The following is an 18,168-nucleotide window of genomic DNA, read 5'->3' as shown; positions in this document are numbered from 1 at the left end:
CCCTACAGATCTAGCCCTGCTTAGGGGCTAGTCTCAACTCGGAGGGAGGCATAGCCTATCCAAATCCTGCCAGGATCCAGTCCTTTCAGGTACTTCTTCCCTTGTGTCAACCAAATCAACAACTCAAAGGACAGTAATGTGCTGCCTAGGCATGATGGCCTCCTGTATTGCTATAGTACCTCATTCCAGGCTTCACATGCGTCCTTTGGAAGAATGTTTAGTGCAACAGTGGTCTGAGGCGGAGGGTCATGGGGCAATACAGTGTTGATTGTCCACTGCACTTATCGCTCTTTGCAGTGGTGGAACACCAACAACCTGTTGCAGGGGTAGCCTTTCCTCAATCCATTTCCGCAGAGGATAACTACAAGGGACGTCTCCCTTACGGGGTGGGGCGAACACTTATGGAAGCTGATTGTACAGGGTCAGTGGGAGACCTTGTACCAGAGCCTCCACGTCAACTATGTGGAACTTGAAGCATTCACCAACATTGAAGGCTTTCCTTCCTCTCCTGATGAGAGGTCTGTTCTTGTCCAGAGGGACAATATGCAAAAAAACAGTTAATGGACAGAATTCAGAACGATGTCATACAATCACCCAAGTACAGAGATCTGGGCCTAAATCCATCGTTTTTATGCTCACCTTGCCGATCCAGTTTGAACCCAGCCATATGCAAATCAGTCTTGACCCTGTACCTCATGGGAACAGTCCAGCCCGAACTGCCAAGCCAGGTCCTCCCTGGACTGGAAACAAGCATCCTAGGACCGGTTTCGGGGTTTCACCCCTCCTCAGCCAGGATAGCTTGATTCCAGTGGCATGGAGAGCAAGGGACCCACGTCTGGGCATACCCTTCCCACTCGGGGTGACAAATGCAAAAAAACAGTTGATGAACAGAATGCAGAACAATGTCATACATTCACCCCAGTACAGAGATCTGGGCCTAAATCCATAGTTTTTTTGCTCACCATGCCGATCCAGTTTGAACCCGGCCATATGCAAATCAGCCTTGGCCCTGTGCCTCATGGGAACAGTCCAGCCCGAACTGCCAAGCCAGGTCCTGGCTGAAGAGGGGTGAAACCCCGAAACCGGTCCTAGGATGCTTGATTCTGGTGCAGGGAAGACATGGCTTGGCAGTTTGGGCTGGACTGTTCCCATGAGGCACAGGGTCAAGACTAATTTGCATATGGCCATGTCTGAACTGGGGTGGTGTGGTGAGCAAAATAACGATGGATTAAACCCAGATCTGGGACTGGGGGTGAATGTTTTGCCAATGTGCAACATTCCGTCCATCATCTTGGGTGTTTTGCAGAGGGACAATATGACAGCCATATTTTACTTTCCGAAACAAGGGAGGGGACTCTCCACAGCTGTCTCGGATATCCCAGAGCATTTGGCGTTGGGCTGTCTGCCACAAAATGAATTTGCTAGCAGAGTAACTTCCAGGGATAGACATGATTTTGCCGACCTTCTCAGCAGGATGCGGCAACAAGCCCACCAATAGGAACTCCACTCACATGTCTTCCTCTGTTACAGATGGAGATTCCCCCAGATAGTACTGTTCACAACAGCAGAGAACACCAAATGCCAAAACTTTGCCTCCATGTGAGGTATATTTGCCTATGCATTTCCTCTTTCAGCAGACGCCCCTCACACTCATCCTGGTGGCACACACAGGCCCGCCAACCCTGGTTTACAACTCTGCTCAAACTGTTGCTGGTTCCACCTGAGAGGCTCCCCAACAAGCTGGACCTTCTCACACAGAACCATAGAGAAACCAGGCATTCAGATTGTAGGTTCTTCAACCTTGGGATCTCGCTCCTGAAGTCATAGAATTTGGATACCTTAATCTTCCACCTAAACGCATGAGCATTCTCAAGGAAGCTTGCAGACTTAACTCCTGTGCCTGCTACGCGACAAAGTGGAAGAGATTTGTCCGCTCCTGTCATTAAAAAAAAAAATTGCCCTATTGAAAGCCACAGTACAAGACATTGTCTGCTACTTATTTCCTTTGCAGGTTTCTAGGCTAGCCTTTACCTGCACATGATTGCATTTATCCCCTGTGAATGACTACCTTCAGAAGAGAGCACATCGTTCTCTTCAGGATACCCATGTAGTATTGTAGATTCACATGCATCCCCTCCCGATGCCCGTTGCCATTGCAGTGTCTCCTAATACCTCTTTTGTCCTCTTATGGATAGCTCTTTATATATCGCTCCGCATTCTAGTCAGTCAAGAAAAACTTTATTTGGTTATCACAACCATAAAGCATAGTACTAAAAATGATTAAAAGTCAGTTACAAAAATTTAAAACAGAATTTCATATGGAAGTCATAATTTTTTTTTTTTTTTAGCTATTCATGCATGGGTTTCAACTCATTTATAGCCTAATTCATTTAGTATTATCCACTGTTTGTAAGAGTTTGTCAATCAAATTAAGAAACTTAGTCCCTCGACAGATTAAAATGGTTGATGTCCGCCCCCCCCCCCCCAGCCAGCAAGTTATAGTTTGTCTACAGGTGTGAATAGTAAGTTCTTTTAAAATTGGTTTTAAAAGTCTCCTTCTCGCTTCCTTCACTATAGGGCAGACACACATAAGGTGGCATAAAGATTTGTTTTGGTATCCACATAAACGGCAGTTTGCGTTTGGGAATTTTCCTTTCCATGTATATCGCTTTGCATTCCATTCTCACCTACCTTGCAGGTAAAAAATCTAACAATGGAGTTGATGTCCATGCGCATTATCACCAAGAGGAGGAGTCGCAGTACCTCGTGACTCGATAGACTTCTTCAAAGAAAAACAACTTGCACACATCCGGGCTCAACACTAGATGGTAGGGGTATGCACAGCATGTGAATCTTAATCACTACATGCCATGAACAGATACCTTCAGGTCAAGTAACATTTTCCTTCTGATGGATACTATGACTGTAGATTCCTTACTGTCCTCCTGCCTCCCCATCCTGTGGAGTGGCCACATTTTAGCATCTAGGAAGGTCCCAAACTAGTATTAAGTACACTACAATTGTGCATGCTCTGGGTCTCAGGGCCTCAGGGCACAGAAAGGAAAAAAGATAAGAAACTGACAGCATGCTGGGATAGTGCTTATATACAGCTCCTTTCCATCATTTTCAGGGCAGTATGTTGGCAGAGGCATAATGAGCCCTAGCGGCACTCAGGAGTTCTGCTATGAAAAGATCCACATGAAAGCCGGGGGGATATTATAAGGTGAGCAATTTGTGCTGAGTATATCCACCAGAAGGCCTGTCAACAACGGTAAGTAACTTATTCATCTTTGGTCCATAATACAGTGGGTGCTCATGGGCAGCAAGAGATGTTTGTCAACTGGTGAGGTCGCTGACTGTGTGGTCGGCCCCAGCCAGTCATGCTCACTCTGCTTTTTCTCCATGTAGGCTGGAGAAAATATCTCCCCCCCCCCCCCCCCCCCCCCCTCATAGGCGCCTGGCTGGACGTCGCCCTGACAATCACAATGCTGCCATTGCAGTGTTGTGATTGGCTTAGGGGAGGGAGGCTACAGCTTCCTGTTCCTGACAGGAGAGGAGCAGAGACGACGCGGATCCCAGCGAAAGTAAGTTAACTTTTATTATTTATTTATTTTAATTTTACAATAACCCCCTCCCCCCAACCTGCGTGTCATGCCGGCCGTGGCTGGTATTGAGCACCATCAGACTAGGTCTTTTGATACTTGTCTTACAGGATCCTGCTTTGCCAAATAGGATAGTCTTCAGCTCTTTTCTGAAAAATAGTGAGCGAGAGTGAGAGCCTGATCTCCATTGTCAGAGTTGCAAACTAAATGGGCTTGTAATGAAAAGGAGCATGTGGCACAAGAAGCGAGGCAGAACTTGCATCCCACCACCAGGGTCTTTCCTTTACTGCAGAGGACATGACTACATAGCGGCTAGATGCCGGGGAGAGTAGGGCCTGATGGTTGAAGCATTTAAAATGAGGGTAGGCCTTTTTAACTTCTTAAACAGGATGCATACTACCACCAACAGTCAATGTAATCCGTTGTGGGCTATGTACACATAGGGCCCGATGATGAATAGGACCTGTCAGTTGCAATAATTATTGCATCCGATAACAATCCAAAGCAGATGTTTGTAATTTATCGGATGAAATAAATATTGCATATTGTAAGTTGTTGGGGAATATCATGCACATTTCGGTGCTTACTACATCTAAATCCGCGTGTCCTATTAAATATTAGGCCTTTTCCCCTTGTCAAATTCAGTCAGGTATGACCTGGCAAAATGTAATGATGTGAATGTTATTGCACTTGCTAATTACTGGGTATGATCAACCACGCACCAATTCTAATTGTGAACCCAACGCAAACAGGTGATTGCTCAGGGATCACAATTTAACTGGCCAATTGTAATTAGACCCTACATCTGTTTTTCGGAGTCCTATAATGGCTTTTCACAGTAGCATTTTCTGGTCTTTTGAGCTGGCAAAAACGAAACTCTGGAAGACTCGGACATAGGGTTTTGCAGTAGAGCATGTGCAAGCAGGAATTAGTCTGTCAATGTTCATATTTTTGTCAGACAACAATGGAGCGATGGCTTTCAGTTTTCGGAGTTGAAAGTTGCAACTGCTCACTACTGTGGCACTCAGCGATTTCAGATTAGCAACTAAATAAAAATAAAAAACAAGCAAGTATTTAACTTCTGGCACAGGCAGCTAAACAGGATTAAAACATTTGAGTGTAGCAAATTGCAAATGTAAATCATAAGCTCCAATGTGAAGCTTTGAGATGGAGGTAATTAGCGAGCACCCACGTCACAATTTTAGTAAGGAGTAGTTTCAAGCCTAGACCTGAATCTGGGTCAGCAGAGAATTTGATATTTACCTGGGATCATCTGTGTGAGATAGTACGGACACCAAACATTCCTTAAACAAGTCCACGGGAGGTTGCAGGGGTATATTAAAACATTGCTAGTGAAAAGGAAAAATCCAGCGGGACTCCACGATCCAGCCTGATGGAATTTTCATTCAGTGTATATAAAAAATTTTTTTGTGTGCAATACATTTTAATTTAGATTTTTCTTTATTTTATCGTAAATAATAAAGATCTAACGAACAGAAATTGTCAGTGTGCAAGTGTTCAGTAGCAAGTATGAGCTTGAGCTTAAAGCTACTGGGGAGGATGGTGAGTTGGATAAGGAAGGAGAGAACTGGAGACAAACGTCGTATCGATCATTAATGATGGCCAAAGCTGTTGGAGGAGTGGGGGGCTGTGGGTGAGGGGGGAAAACTTGTTTGAGCTAAGGAGGAACAGAAGAAAGAATGTTGAGAGCCGGGAAGGAATGGTCAGAATTAGTAAAGGAACTGGAGAGCTGGAGAAGGAAATGGAGTGTTCGTTATGAAAAAGCGGAAAGGAATGAGGGCAATAGGATAAGGAAGCTGTGAGGTGGAGAAGAAAAGAGGAATTCTGGTGAAGAAATTAATAGAGTGAAGAAGGAAAGGACAAGCTGGTGGAGTTTGTTCAGGTTGCGGAGAAATGAGGAAGAATTTGGAGAGCTGTTAAAGATCTTGAGAGTATGGTGACCAGATCTTGAGATCCAAAATCCGGGAAATTTTGGAAAAATAGAAGAAGAATTACAATTTTTCAACCACGGAATGACAGCTCTCATCAACATAGGATCACAGAAGTTGTAATACGAAAATAAATAAAATGTAATTTCTACAACTAACATCGTACCTAATAATTAATTTGCTCACTTATAACAGCTGCTAACCAAAAAAGTGCCTCTCACTGTTTTCAGTCAACACCCTCTAAAAACTGGGACTTGAGCCAAAATGTGCTGAAATCTGCTGTGACGTCTGGTGAAAAACTGGGACTGTCCGGGAGAATCTGGGATGTCTGGTCACCCTACTTGAGACGATTTACAGGATGGCGAAGATACGTCACGGATGAGTATCTGCACTATACAAACCCTTGAATGAGTTAAGGAATTTACAGTTGAGGTATGTGATAATGGGGAGATAGGAAGAAACTAAGAGAGAAGTTTATTTATACATGATTGACCTGTGTTGTAGAAGGACATACTTTGGAGGGAGGAGGATAATTTATTAATAATGAAAATCTGACTTTCCCAGCTAAATGGAGTAGACGGACATGCACATGTTAAGTAACACTCCTAATTTTCTTATGAGTCTCAGTTTTTTGTCGGAAATGTTATATTTTCCTACTGAAAACGCCTCCTGCCCAAATGCAGTCATCAGAACCAATCAAAAACTCACACCCAGTCAACAGATCTGGGTTTGATCCATCACCGTTATTTAGCCCACTCTGCCACCCCAGTTCAGACATGGCCATATGCAAATCAGTTTGACCCTGTGCCTCATGGGAACAGTCCAGCCTGAACTGCAAAGCCATGTCTTCCCTGGACCAGAAACAAGCTTCCTAGGACCGGTTTCTGGCATTTCAGCCGTCTTCAGCCAGGCTTGCTTGAATCCAGTGGCAAAGTGAGCAAGGGACTCAACGTCTAAGCATACCCTGCCAACTTATGCCATGAGGCACAGGGTCAGACTGATTTGCATATGGCCATGTCTGAACCGGGGTGGCAGAGTGGGCTAAAAAACGGTGATGGATCAAACCCAGATCTGTTGACTGGGTGTGAGTGTTTGATTGGTTCTGATGCTCCGTCCATCACCACCCCCTTTTGTACCGCTTTGTTCGCCATAAGTTGGCAGGGTATGCTCAGACTTTGAGTCCCTTGCTCACTTTGCCACTGGATTCAAGCAAGCCTGGCTGAAGACGGCTGAAATGCCAGAAACCGGTCCTAGGAAGCTTGTTTCCGGTCCAGGGAAGGCATGGCTTGGCAGTTCGGGCTGGACTGTTCCCATGAGGCACAGGGTCAGACTTATTTGCATATGGCCATGTCTGAACCGGGGTGGCAGAGTGGGCTAAAGAACGGTGATGGATCAAACCCAGATCTGTTGACTGATGCTCCGTCCATCACCACCCCCTTTTGTACCGCAAATCTGAACTCAGTAACTTTTTAAGGTGTGACTCATTTGAAATCCATACTGAATCCAAGTGGCTCTAGAACACACTGGTGTTGAGATGCATTCCCTTCCTGCACAAACCACAAAGGAACTGATTGCCAGGCATTTTGTGGGGACAGTAACCATACATATCAACTCTTACTTCACAGTTGGAAAACGTCTGTTTTTTGCCCAAAACACTGCTATTTTCAGCATAGTTTACTTCCTATTCTAAAATACCCCTTAGACCAATGCAATTATAGAGACCATGAATATGCTCATCTATCTGCTGCGAAGATCCCATGAGCGGTCCCAGCGCTTGCCATGCATGATTTACCGATGGCCTGGCTTGTCACCAGCGCTGTCACCTTGTGGTACCCCATTTTACACTTTTTGTAAGATTTTTATCTGCCTTCTCAGATTTCAAGAGGGAGCTAGTGTTAGTACTTTCGCTTCTTGTGACGTCACTGGAGTAAAGGGCACGTGCGGTCATTGGGGATATTAATGATTAGAGTGAAATGGCAAGAACCTTCAGCTCCAGGTTATGAGAAGCTCTGCCACCTGCAGTCCAGAGCACCAGCCTGAAGCAGCAATGGGGCGAATGAACATACCCCGGCCCCATGAGGTAAAAGAAGACCACAAAAGGCATGGCATGCGACTGCATACCCGTTGAGAGAAAGGGAAAAGCATTAACGTTCAGTGCTGGAGCACACTGATTTGGACTGCAAATACTATGGGCAGAATGAGCTGCATTCAACTCCTTCGACCGCTCATTGGCGTTTGACACCTTTGGAAATACAAGTGATGTAAGTGTTTCCTAAAAGCTCTTTCTAAGACGCCCTTTGAGAGGAGGGCCTGGGAGCTGGGTGCAGGAGCATGCTGCACTGTCGGAGTCCAGCCACAATATGTCCGTAGGAACGTGAGGACATGGTTAAAGAGGGCACGGGCACCAACCTGTGCTTCCCTCTTGCCAACGTGAACATCTGCAACAATTCCCTCATTAAAAAGCATTGCAGTTAATAGAGGGTTTTAAGACTTTAGTTACATTATAAATCATTTATTGATGGTACCATACTCATTTTAGGAATTGTGGTGTGTTCTAAGGTGATTTTACCATGTGAAAAATCCTTCTGCTGTGATATCATGAATCATGTTTGAGAGAACTATTTTCACATGCTTTTCCCACAGAGGTTTGGAAGTTGATCTATAAGCTAAACTGAGAGCATATTTTCAGCAAATTCACATTATCTTTCTCAGTCATGTGAGAATGAAGTCTGACATTCTCAGTAAAACATGTACATCCAACAAGGGCAGAGACTGTCAGTTGATTCCTTTGTGTTCTACTGCAGCTTCCCAGAGTGTTATAAACAGGGCCGGACTGGTGATACCGGGCACCGGGCAATCCCCCGGTAGGCTGGAAGGGTAGGGGCCGGTTTGGTCACAGGGGGCCGGTTTGGTCACAGGGGGCTGGTTTTTTAGCAAAATCGGCCCCCAGTGACAAAATCAGAAGGCCACCAGTCACTGTTAAAGTCTCATGCTTCGCACTCTGACCTCTGTGAGGAAAAAAACATTTTTTCTCCTGCCGCACAAAGGTCAGACCGCAAACACACTACTAAATTAAAACAGTGCACTCTGAGTCAGAATGAACTGTTGTTTCAATTTAGTAGTGCATGTGCAGTGCACGCCGCATACCCTTTCTGCACCGCCTACGTGCAGCATGAGCTACACCAACCATTGAGGACTGGAGTGCCTGCCAATGACAGCGCGAGTATAGGGCAAACTTGGGGAGGGGGTGCAGATCATTGGTCTGACTCGCGCAGCGCGCTGAGCAACGCATGAGTCAGACCAATGATCTAAGCCCCTTCCCCACGTTCATCTGCTGGCACTGCAGCAAAGTAGGTAATGCGCACGTCCTCCAGGCTCCACACTGTAGAAGCAAGGGCCTGATCAGCCCTCCGAGTCTGGCCACATCACAGCAGTTAACTAAAGTAAGTGTCCTTTAAAAATGTTTCACATGATAGGGCAAAAATGTGTTAAAGGCACAGAAGCGCGCGCTGCCCTGGCAACGAATATAAAGACCTTCAGGCCTGTCGGCCTTGGAATTGGATCTAACTCGTGACCTGGCTGCACATCACCTCACCTCACCAGCCAGCAAGTAATGAGTGACCCTGACCTTGCGCTTTTCACTCTCTGGGTCAGGGACAAGAGTCATCATATCATGATGCTAGTCAGGCAGAGCCCTTAGTAGGATGAAAAAACGGGTCTCAAAAGGGCGTGGCCGATGTAATCAAGGGCATGGCTCAAAATCATGAAAGCTAAAAATCTGTGATTAGCACAGTGTGCCGCCCAATTGGTATTTTGGGGTTTCTGTCATTGTATCCAGATATATATACAGTGTATACTGCTACAAGTAACATTATTAATACAACAAGCTATTGGCTTTGTCAATGGTTGTTAGTTGCATAAGAAAAAAACAGCAACTACTGCTTCAATGTATATAATACTGAAAATGCTTCAGCTCTGAAATGATGAGACTGTGAAAGAGCTATACCGAGTCTCTTTGAAGTTACATCAAAGGCAGTGAAGGGTGGCACGGCTGCTGAAGAGTTGAGATTTTTTTTCACAGAGAGTGAGGGCAAAAATGGAGAGCCCGATAGGGATCTATCTCAGCAGCTGCTTTTTAGAACTGCCGGGCACCAGCAGGACCTGGTCCACTTAAAGCCCTGTTGTCAGGTCTTCGAAGTCGTGCTGTTTTAAACTAAAATGCATGATGCGGAAAGACTGTCTTCTGGTTCTCTTTCTTGCAGTTTCTGGTTCTTAGTCTGACAATGCTAAGACTGCATGTGCTGTGCCTGCTGTATGAATATGAAGTCTAAAATGCGTATGTGAGGTAGAGTGGCATGCAGGATGTAAATGTTCAGTCCATCTATAGTGTCATTTGATAAATCCTTTGATCTCGCTTTTAGTGGTGTTGAATGGGTGTGTGTGGGAAAGCTCAGATCTGCTAAAGAAGAGTCTTCAGCTTCCATAAAACCCCCACAGATGGTGAATCTGTCACAGTATCTGTTCAGAAGGGGTGTTATGTGCCGACATGAAATTTTGACCTTTTCCACTCTGAACCACACCCTCACCACCTCCACCAGAAAAGGCGAGGCTCATTTGCTACCCTTGTTTTTTGTGTGATTGTTGAATTTTTCACAGTCCAATGACTTCAGTGATGTAACATTGTTGGCAGCACCCACACTCTGAAAAGTGTTCCAGCGCCACTGGCCTGGGTGCCATTGAGTGAAATTGTCATGCTTTCTGGCCTAGGTGCTTGCTTATGTGTGACATTTCTACTTTTCTTTGCCTTAGTGGCCTGGGTGCCCATGTGTGACATTTCCATGCTTACTAGCCTGGGTGCTTATGTATGACGTTTCTGCGCTTTCTGGCATGGGTGTTTATGTGTGACGTTTCCATGATCTCTGGCCTCAGTGGCTTGTGTGCTTATGTATGATATTTCCACAATTTCTGGCCCCAGTGGCCTAGGAGCTCATGTGTGACATCTCCATGCTCACTGGCCTGGGAGCTTATGTTTCACGTTTCCATACTTTCTGGCCTGGTCCTGTGCTTATAAGTGACGTTTCCATAGTTTCTGGCCTCAGTGACCTGGGTGCTTATGTGTGACATTTCCACAGTTTCTGTTCTCAGTGGCCTAGGAGCTCATGTGTGACATTTCCATGCTTACTGCCCTGGGTCCTTATGTTAGATGTTTCCATGCTTACTGGACTGGGCCTGTGCTTGTGTGACGTTTCCATAGTTTCTGCTCTCCGATTCACTACTCTTGTGTTTATTTTTGATGTTCACTGTAAGAATGTCTATGGGTACATATGACTGGTAACCTGGTGCTCTTTAAGGTCTTCATCTACTATTTACTGTGCTTTGAAAGTTAATACAATTAAATGTGTAATGAAAAAAGTGCTGTAAAATGCAATGTTTTGGTCTTTCTTTTTCCAAACGTTTCTTTGGGCCCCCCCGGAAGAACCACCCCAAACCCCTGTAGCAGTGGCTGGGCATGCTCGCTGCGCACCGTACGGGGGCTGGTCTGACAAAATTTGCCAGGGCTGCTTTTAGTTCCCAGTCCGGCCCTGGACAGGAGGAAGGGGATAGGGGCATGGCATGTGGTCAGGCAGGTCGGAGGTGGCAGGGACAGGTTACATGCATCTGACAATGCTAGGCAGGTGGGAGGGGAGTGGCAGCTCAACAGAAAACTCAGAGTAGATAGGAGTGGCAGGTCCATGGAACATGGTGGGCAAAAAGGATGGAGCAGGGGCATGCACAAAGACATTGGAGGGTAGGGGGAAGGAGAATAGGGGCAGCAAGATAAGCACAGAGGCTAAGCAGGAGGTCAATGATGGGCCATAGAATTGGGCAATAGAGGGCAGGAGGAGTGGACTGGTACATCATGCTAAATGGAGGGCAGTGGCAGCACATCAGACCATGCATGGCAGGAGGGAGGAGGCTAGTCCATGGATTCAGACAACAGAGGATAGGGAGGAGGTGGATGGGGCAGCAAGCTATCTGTTCATAGAAGGTGGGTATTATTTTCAAATGTGTGTCTGTACGAACTACTTAAAATATGAACAAGTATGCAGCATAATCTCACTTTTATTCAGGAAGAAGAGGACGTTTGTGACTGTGACTCCGGGCTCACTTGGCAGAAACACCCCCTGACCCTCCACCCTTCAAAAGGGTAGGTGGACGCAGTGTTATATAGAACATAGTCCTGAGAGCACGATTGAAAATGAAAACTAGATATAGTATATGGTATAAACTATGCACCAAAAAGTGTGATATAAGATGAACCGGGACGTGAAATATAATATGCAATACATTGTGCGCAATGACAGATTCATTGGAGAGCACGAGATAGCACAGGCACTAGCGCGTGCTATGCGATATATGCCTTGGAGTGTAATATGCACAGGGCAGTGTTGTGTAACCTAACTAGTCTCTAAAGTTGTAATATAAAATATGTGCTGGGGAGTGTAACGTTGCATATGCACTGTGACAAAGATATGGATCCCAGATTGTAATATGTATGGCATAGCGCTGTGCGTAATAACATAGGCATCGAGGAAGGCACGTTAGATGGGGCAATATAACCCGTGCGAAGGCAAGTGTGGCATGACATATTCACGGGGTGGTGTTACAGTCCACATGGGCTAGAGAGTGTCATAGCATACGCACTAGCTGGTGGAATACAACACAGAGGTGTGTGGCACTCGGCGGGCACTGGTGGGTGTAACACAGCATTGGGCTCAGCCAGGAGCACGCTGTGACTCTCAAGTGAGGTTCGTCTCCTTTCCAGAGAGTAAAATAAAAAGTATTACACATGCGGCGGTGGATGTGTGTTTTATTAACCGTGAGGGGGGTTTCTTGCATAGTTTGGTCGAATTTTTGTCGAATCCCCTTTGAATGGCTTGGTGTGCGTGTGTATTAAATGTGCCCGTCAATAGCTACCCATGTTTTTATAAATAAACGACAAGGGTGTCTACTTGGAGAGCCACCGGCGGAGGCGCCGGGATTAGGCACGGTAGGACGTCAGATACGTCAGAGCTTCACTAGCGGTGTAAATACATTCCACGTGGATTCATTGTATGCATAGTCGCCTTTTAATGAATATCACGCAAATCGTTATGGTGATAGGTACATACGGTTTGTCCAGCATGTCCTAGGTGTTTCTATAAATATATATTTTTAAAAATAAAAAAAAACAAAGGCCGGCCCCAGGGGATGGGGTCCCCGGGGCCATAAGTGGCCTGAGGAGGGGGGCAACGCAGCCCCCCTCCTAAAGAAAAAAAAAAAAAAAGGCCATGACCTGTGGGTTGGGGTCCCCGGGGCCGACTAAGGCCTTGGGAGGGCCAAATTAATTTTTTTCAACAAAAAAAATTAGGGTGCAGGCCCTGGGGGATGGGGTCCCCAGGGCCAATAAATTAGAAAAAGAAGGGGGGCCACACAGCCCTCCTTCTTAAAAAATTAAATAAATAAAAGTCCGGCATCGCGCCGGAGGCCACGCCCCCTCCTTGCAGCACTCTGCAAACGCGCCCCCTGGCCAGTTGTAAGTTGGGGAATTAATTTCCCTTCAATACTGAGCGTCCCTGAGGGCCAACTAGCCCAACAGGTATCTCCAGTATGCGCCAGGGAGCTGCGTTGCAGACAGGTGTTCTGAGGCCACGCCCCTTTTTACACCTCTATGCAACGCAGCTCTGTGGCGCTTACTGGAGGTACCTAGTGGGCTAGTTTGACCCTAGGAACCCTTAGGATTCAAGGGGACTTAATCTCTCAACTTAGAACGGCCACAGGGCGCGTTTACACAGTGGTGAAGGGAGGGGACGGGGCCTGAGGTGACATGTGCAAACACGCCCTGTGGCGTGTTTTAAGATGGGGAAATAATTCCCTTTCAATCCTGAGGGACCCTGGGGGCCAACTAGCCCACCAGGTGCTTCCAGTAAGCGCCACTGCTCTGCATTGCAGAGAGGTGGTCTAGGCCGTGCCCCTTTTGACATCTCTCTGCAATGCAGCTCTGGCGCTTACTGGAGGTACCTAGTGGTCTAGTTGGACTCTAGGGACCCTCAGGATTCAAGGGGACTTAATCTCCCAACTTAAAACGGCCACAGGGCGTGTTTACACAGTGGGGAAGGGAGGGGACGGGGCCTGAGGTGACGTGTGCAAACACACCCTGTGTCGCGTTTTAAGAGGTAGTTTTAATCCCCTGCCCTATTATATACTAGGGGCTTACAGAGGAGGTCATGCTAATCACAGGTGGACCCCAACGCATAGTGTTCCCTAGTGTATGTAGGTGTTTTCACTATATTCTGAGTGTCTTTTAACATAGCACTGGCTCTAGGACTGGTTAGTCAGACTCAGTTACCCCCAGTATCCGTCTGAAAAAGTTGAGGGTACAGGATGATTTTGCAACAAGGCTTCTTTCTGCTCTTCTGTTTGTTCTTTCTGCACGTTATCCTTCTTCCTGCACTTTGAGGACTTCTGTTCCTTCTTTCTGCATTTCTTTTTTTTCTTTCTGTGCGTTTTTTCTTCTTTCTTCACATGTCCTATCTCTGTAGGCATAGTTAGAAATTAGCATTTAAAAAACCTTTGAAATTCACTGAAAAAACCATAGGTTTCAGGCACGTTATAGTTAGGAATCAGCATTTAAAAAAACTTAGAAATTCACTTAAAAAAACCATAGGTTTCAGGGGCGTTATAGTTAGCTGGACTTTTCACTCGTACAAAACCATTGAAATTCCCCTGTTATAGTTAGTTCAGCTAACTATAACTCGCGCGCCCGCAATGCACTGCTGATGACGTCACATATTACATCACTCATGACATGGTCAGTGACATCACTCATGACATCACTGATGACATCTCAAATGACATCACTGATGACATCATCCTTGTGATAGAGTGGCAGACCTCCTCTCCCCCTAATATAACCTTTGATACACACATTCAAAAATAGAAATTAAAACTTTCAAAACAATGGACATACCAATACCAGTTACACCAACCTATTCAGTAATTCTAAGATCCACATACACATCCACTCATTCACCAACAGTCCTATACAGTCACTCATACATGTACTCACTCATCATATGTACTCATACACCTATACATCCTGTTACACAACACCACTCATCCATAGTTACTCACACACATAGTAACTCATGCTAATAAAGAATCAAACATCCATTTACTTGCATATACAGTTATACACACACCACCACACTTACTTCTACAGAAACTTACACATACTTAGTCTTTTAAACAATCACTTATAGAAACACATACTTATTCATACAGGAACTCTTTCAATCTCTCACTCTCACATATACTCACTTATATACACCAATAGTCACATATACTAGTTTAAAACATATGTAGTTGCTCATAACTATTGAGACAGTTATTCACTCACTAACACACCCATGAACACACTCATCCACCCATACAGTCCTGCACACATGCTGTCTTCAACACATACAAACAGTGAGTCACTCATTCATGCACCTATGCACTACGTAATACCCCCCACCGAACCATACAGACACTCAGACACTCATACTGATACTCAAAAAACCAACTAATAACCTATATAGACACTCATGTAGCTACTCACCAACCCATGCAGCCACTTATACACAAAGTGAGAGACTGATACAGATATTTACATATTTAAACATTACTCACTAAGCCATGTATTCACTAAGATACACTTAATCAGTCAGTTATACAATCAATTTTTCAAAAACAAATCATCCATTTAGACACTTATATACCCATTTATTCTTCCATCGACCTTGAGATATACATATATAAAACATATGTAATTTTCAGAAAAACACACATTCACTGGATGATGTCATCAGTGATGTCATTGGAGATGTCATCAGTGATGTCATCAGTGATGTCACTGACCATGTCATGAGTGATGTAATATGTGACGTCATCAGCAGTGCATTGCGGGTGCGCAAGTTATAGTTAGCTGAACTAACTAGAACGGGGGAAAATCAATGGTTGTGTACGAGTGAAAAGTCCAGCTAACTATAACGCCCCTGAAACCTATGTTTTTTTCAGTGAATTTCTAAGGTTTTTTAAATGCTAACTCCTAACTATAACGTGCCTGAAACCTATGGTTTTTTCAGTGAATATATATATATGGACGGGGGGCTACTATGATCCCCGAGGCACTGAATGTGCGTGTGTGCGTGTGCATAGGTGTCTGTGGAGTGAAGCACCCACACACACTACAGAAAGGGAGGGAGGGCTGCGGGATATAGAGACGGACATCCACACACCCGAAACATACATTAATATAAAATAAAAACTGACAGGAGTGACCCGTGGCGGTAAACACCAGGGCACTACGATCCCTGAAAGTTTACATCAGAAATATGCGTCCGCCTTATAAAGGGAATGCTTTAAACGTCGTGTTCTTTGCGGGTCTGGTTTTTCAGATATGAGATTTATTCAAACTGGGGCAATCCCTACCTTTTGTCTTTTAAATAAAGAATCAGTTTTCGATGCACAGATGCGTATAATTCTGCACTGTTTGTTCGCTTGCCCGGGGTTCTAACTGCACAGATTTATGTGTTTGTTCCGAGGCGCTAATAAAGATTGTGACATTAAAAATCTTTCGCAGCCTCAAACACCATGAATATTTGAAAAGTCTGGGCAACGGGGGGGTAGGGGGGAGACGTGCTCGTTTCCGGCTCTGTCCAGCACCGCATGTGCAGCACAGGCGGCCCCCCCAGTGCACAGAGTGCGCCCAGAGTGTGCTGCGCAAGAGCCGCCGTGCACGGAGTGCGCCCCGGGTGTGCGGCAGAAGACCCCCGCCGCATGGAGTGCGCCCAGAGTGCGTGAGAGGACAGCTACTGCGTTCCATCGGCGACAAACGAGAAGTCTGAAGAAGTGATATAATGAGTTGGGTATTTCGTTGTTGTTGTGGGGGTGGTATAATGCAATTAAACATTGTGAAAACCCCCATGCACTAGGAATGATATTAGAAAAAGAGCCCTGGCTTGCCCTCGCATTTCCACGAAGAGGACTTGCCCACGCCATGATAATGGGCATTGCAGACTCCAATCAAGTACACAGGCTCTTTAGAAAGATGCTTTTAATATACATGTTTGCATATGACCTCACTTGATAGGTTTTTCAGCGGTAAAGAACAGACACGTCCCAGAGGCCTGAATTAAGGGGAAAGGAAAACAAGCGGCACTGAAAGCGATCGCTATTGTAAAAAAAAAATAAACACTCCCGCGAGTGGTGCATGCACGCGCACCACTGCGAAACATGTGTTTTCAATTATCACGCCCGTGTCTGGGCATGATAATTGAAACCACATGGCCGTTGGTGCGCGTAATAGACACCAATAGGCCATGGGCGGAGCAATGCGCCCGCCTTTGCCCTATTGCGTGCTGTCTTTGTGAAAAACACACACACAAAGGCCAATCGCGGAAGCCAAAAGGAAAAGCACACGCACGAGCGTGTGCGATTCCAGGCTCTGATTGGAAACCCCGGACAAAAGGACTCTCGCTGCGCGAGCAGTGCTCCGCGCTGCATCGCTAGGCGCAAGACCTAATAGGTATCTTTATATAGGCTTAAAATACGGCTCAAAAGCGATCAAGAAACCACAATGCACATAATTACAGATTTACTTAAAAAGAAATAGAGGCACTCAAAAAGAGTGTGGAACGAACTTAGGTCGAGGCCGGGGTCCACGCGGTCCGGTGATGCACAATGTACCTGAGATTTAAAGGGGTAAGGCACGCAGCCTCACAAGGAAGCGGCGGTGATGACAGGCAGACTTGCAGCGGCCACAGCTCCCCGCTGTAGCGGTCCGTGGCATGCACTAACGATACTCCTGGGACGGGGCTTAAAGGCGGGTGATAAGAAGATCCTCGAAGTGGTGACTAGTGTGGGCACTCAGCGACACAGCTCCTCAGCTGCAGCGGCCCACGATAGCTATGATTCGCGTGGGGCGGCAAATGCGGGCACTCAGCGGCACAGGTCCTCAACTGCAGCGGCCCACAATAGCGATGATTCTGGTAAGACGGCAAATGCGGGCACTCAGCGGCACAGCTCCTCAGCTGCAGCGGCCCACGATAGCGATGATTCGCGTGGGGCGGCAAATGCGGGCACTCAGCGGCACAGGTCCTCAACTGCAGCGGCCCACAATAGCGATAGTGATGATTCTGGTAAGACGGCAAATGCGGGCACTCAGCGGCACAGCTCCTCAGCTGCAGCGGCCCGCGATAGCGATGATTCTCGTAGAACAGCAAATACGGGCACTCAGCGGCACCGCTCCTCAGCTGCAGCGGCCTGCGATAGCGATGATTCTCGTAGGACGGCCAAGGCGGTCTCTCAGCGGCAACATCTCCTCAGCTGTGGCGGCCCACAATAGCGATCACAATGACTTTGGTAACACAGGCAGATGCGGGCTCTCTGCGGCAACACCTCCTCAGCTGCGGCGGCCCACAATAGTGATCACAATGACTTTGGTAACACAGGCAGATGCGGGCTCTCTGCGGCAACACCTCCTCAGCTGTGGCGGCCCACAATAGCGATGCGATGACTTTCAGCCCGCGTTCCCCGCAGTAGAACCAGAGGCTCTG

At 46.3% G+C, this 18,168-nt stretch overlaps 1 protein-coding gene across 1 annotated transcript in view; it reads left to right on the top strand.

Annotated features, from left to right (window-relative positions):
* The window catches only part of LOC146869950 (zinc finger homeobox protein 2-like), a 1,750,357-nt gene that overhangs the window by 125,290 nt on the left and 1,606,899 nt on the right, over positions 1-18,168 (top strand). The window lies entirely within an intron of this gene.

This window comes from Triturus cristatus, chromosome 1_1 (genome assembly GCF_964204655.1).
Source record: "Triturus cristatus chromosome 1_1, aTriCri1.1, whole genome shotgun sequence".
In the NCBI taxonomy this organism is placed as follows: domain Eukaryota; kingdom Metazoa; phylum Chordata; class Amphibia; order Caudata; family Salamandridae; genus Triturus; species Triturus cristatus.
Note: the sequence above shows the minus strand (reverse complement) of the source record. Positions and strands in the feature narration are given on the sequence as shown.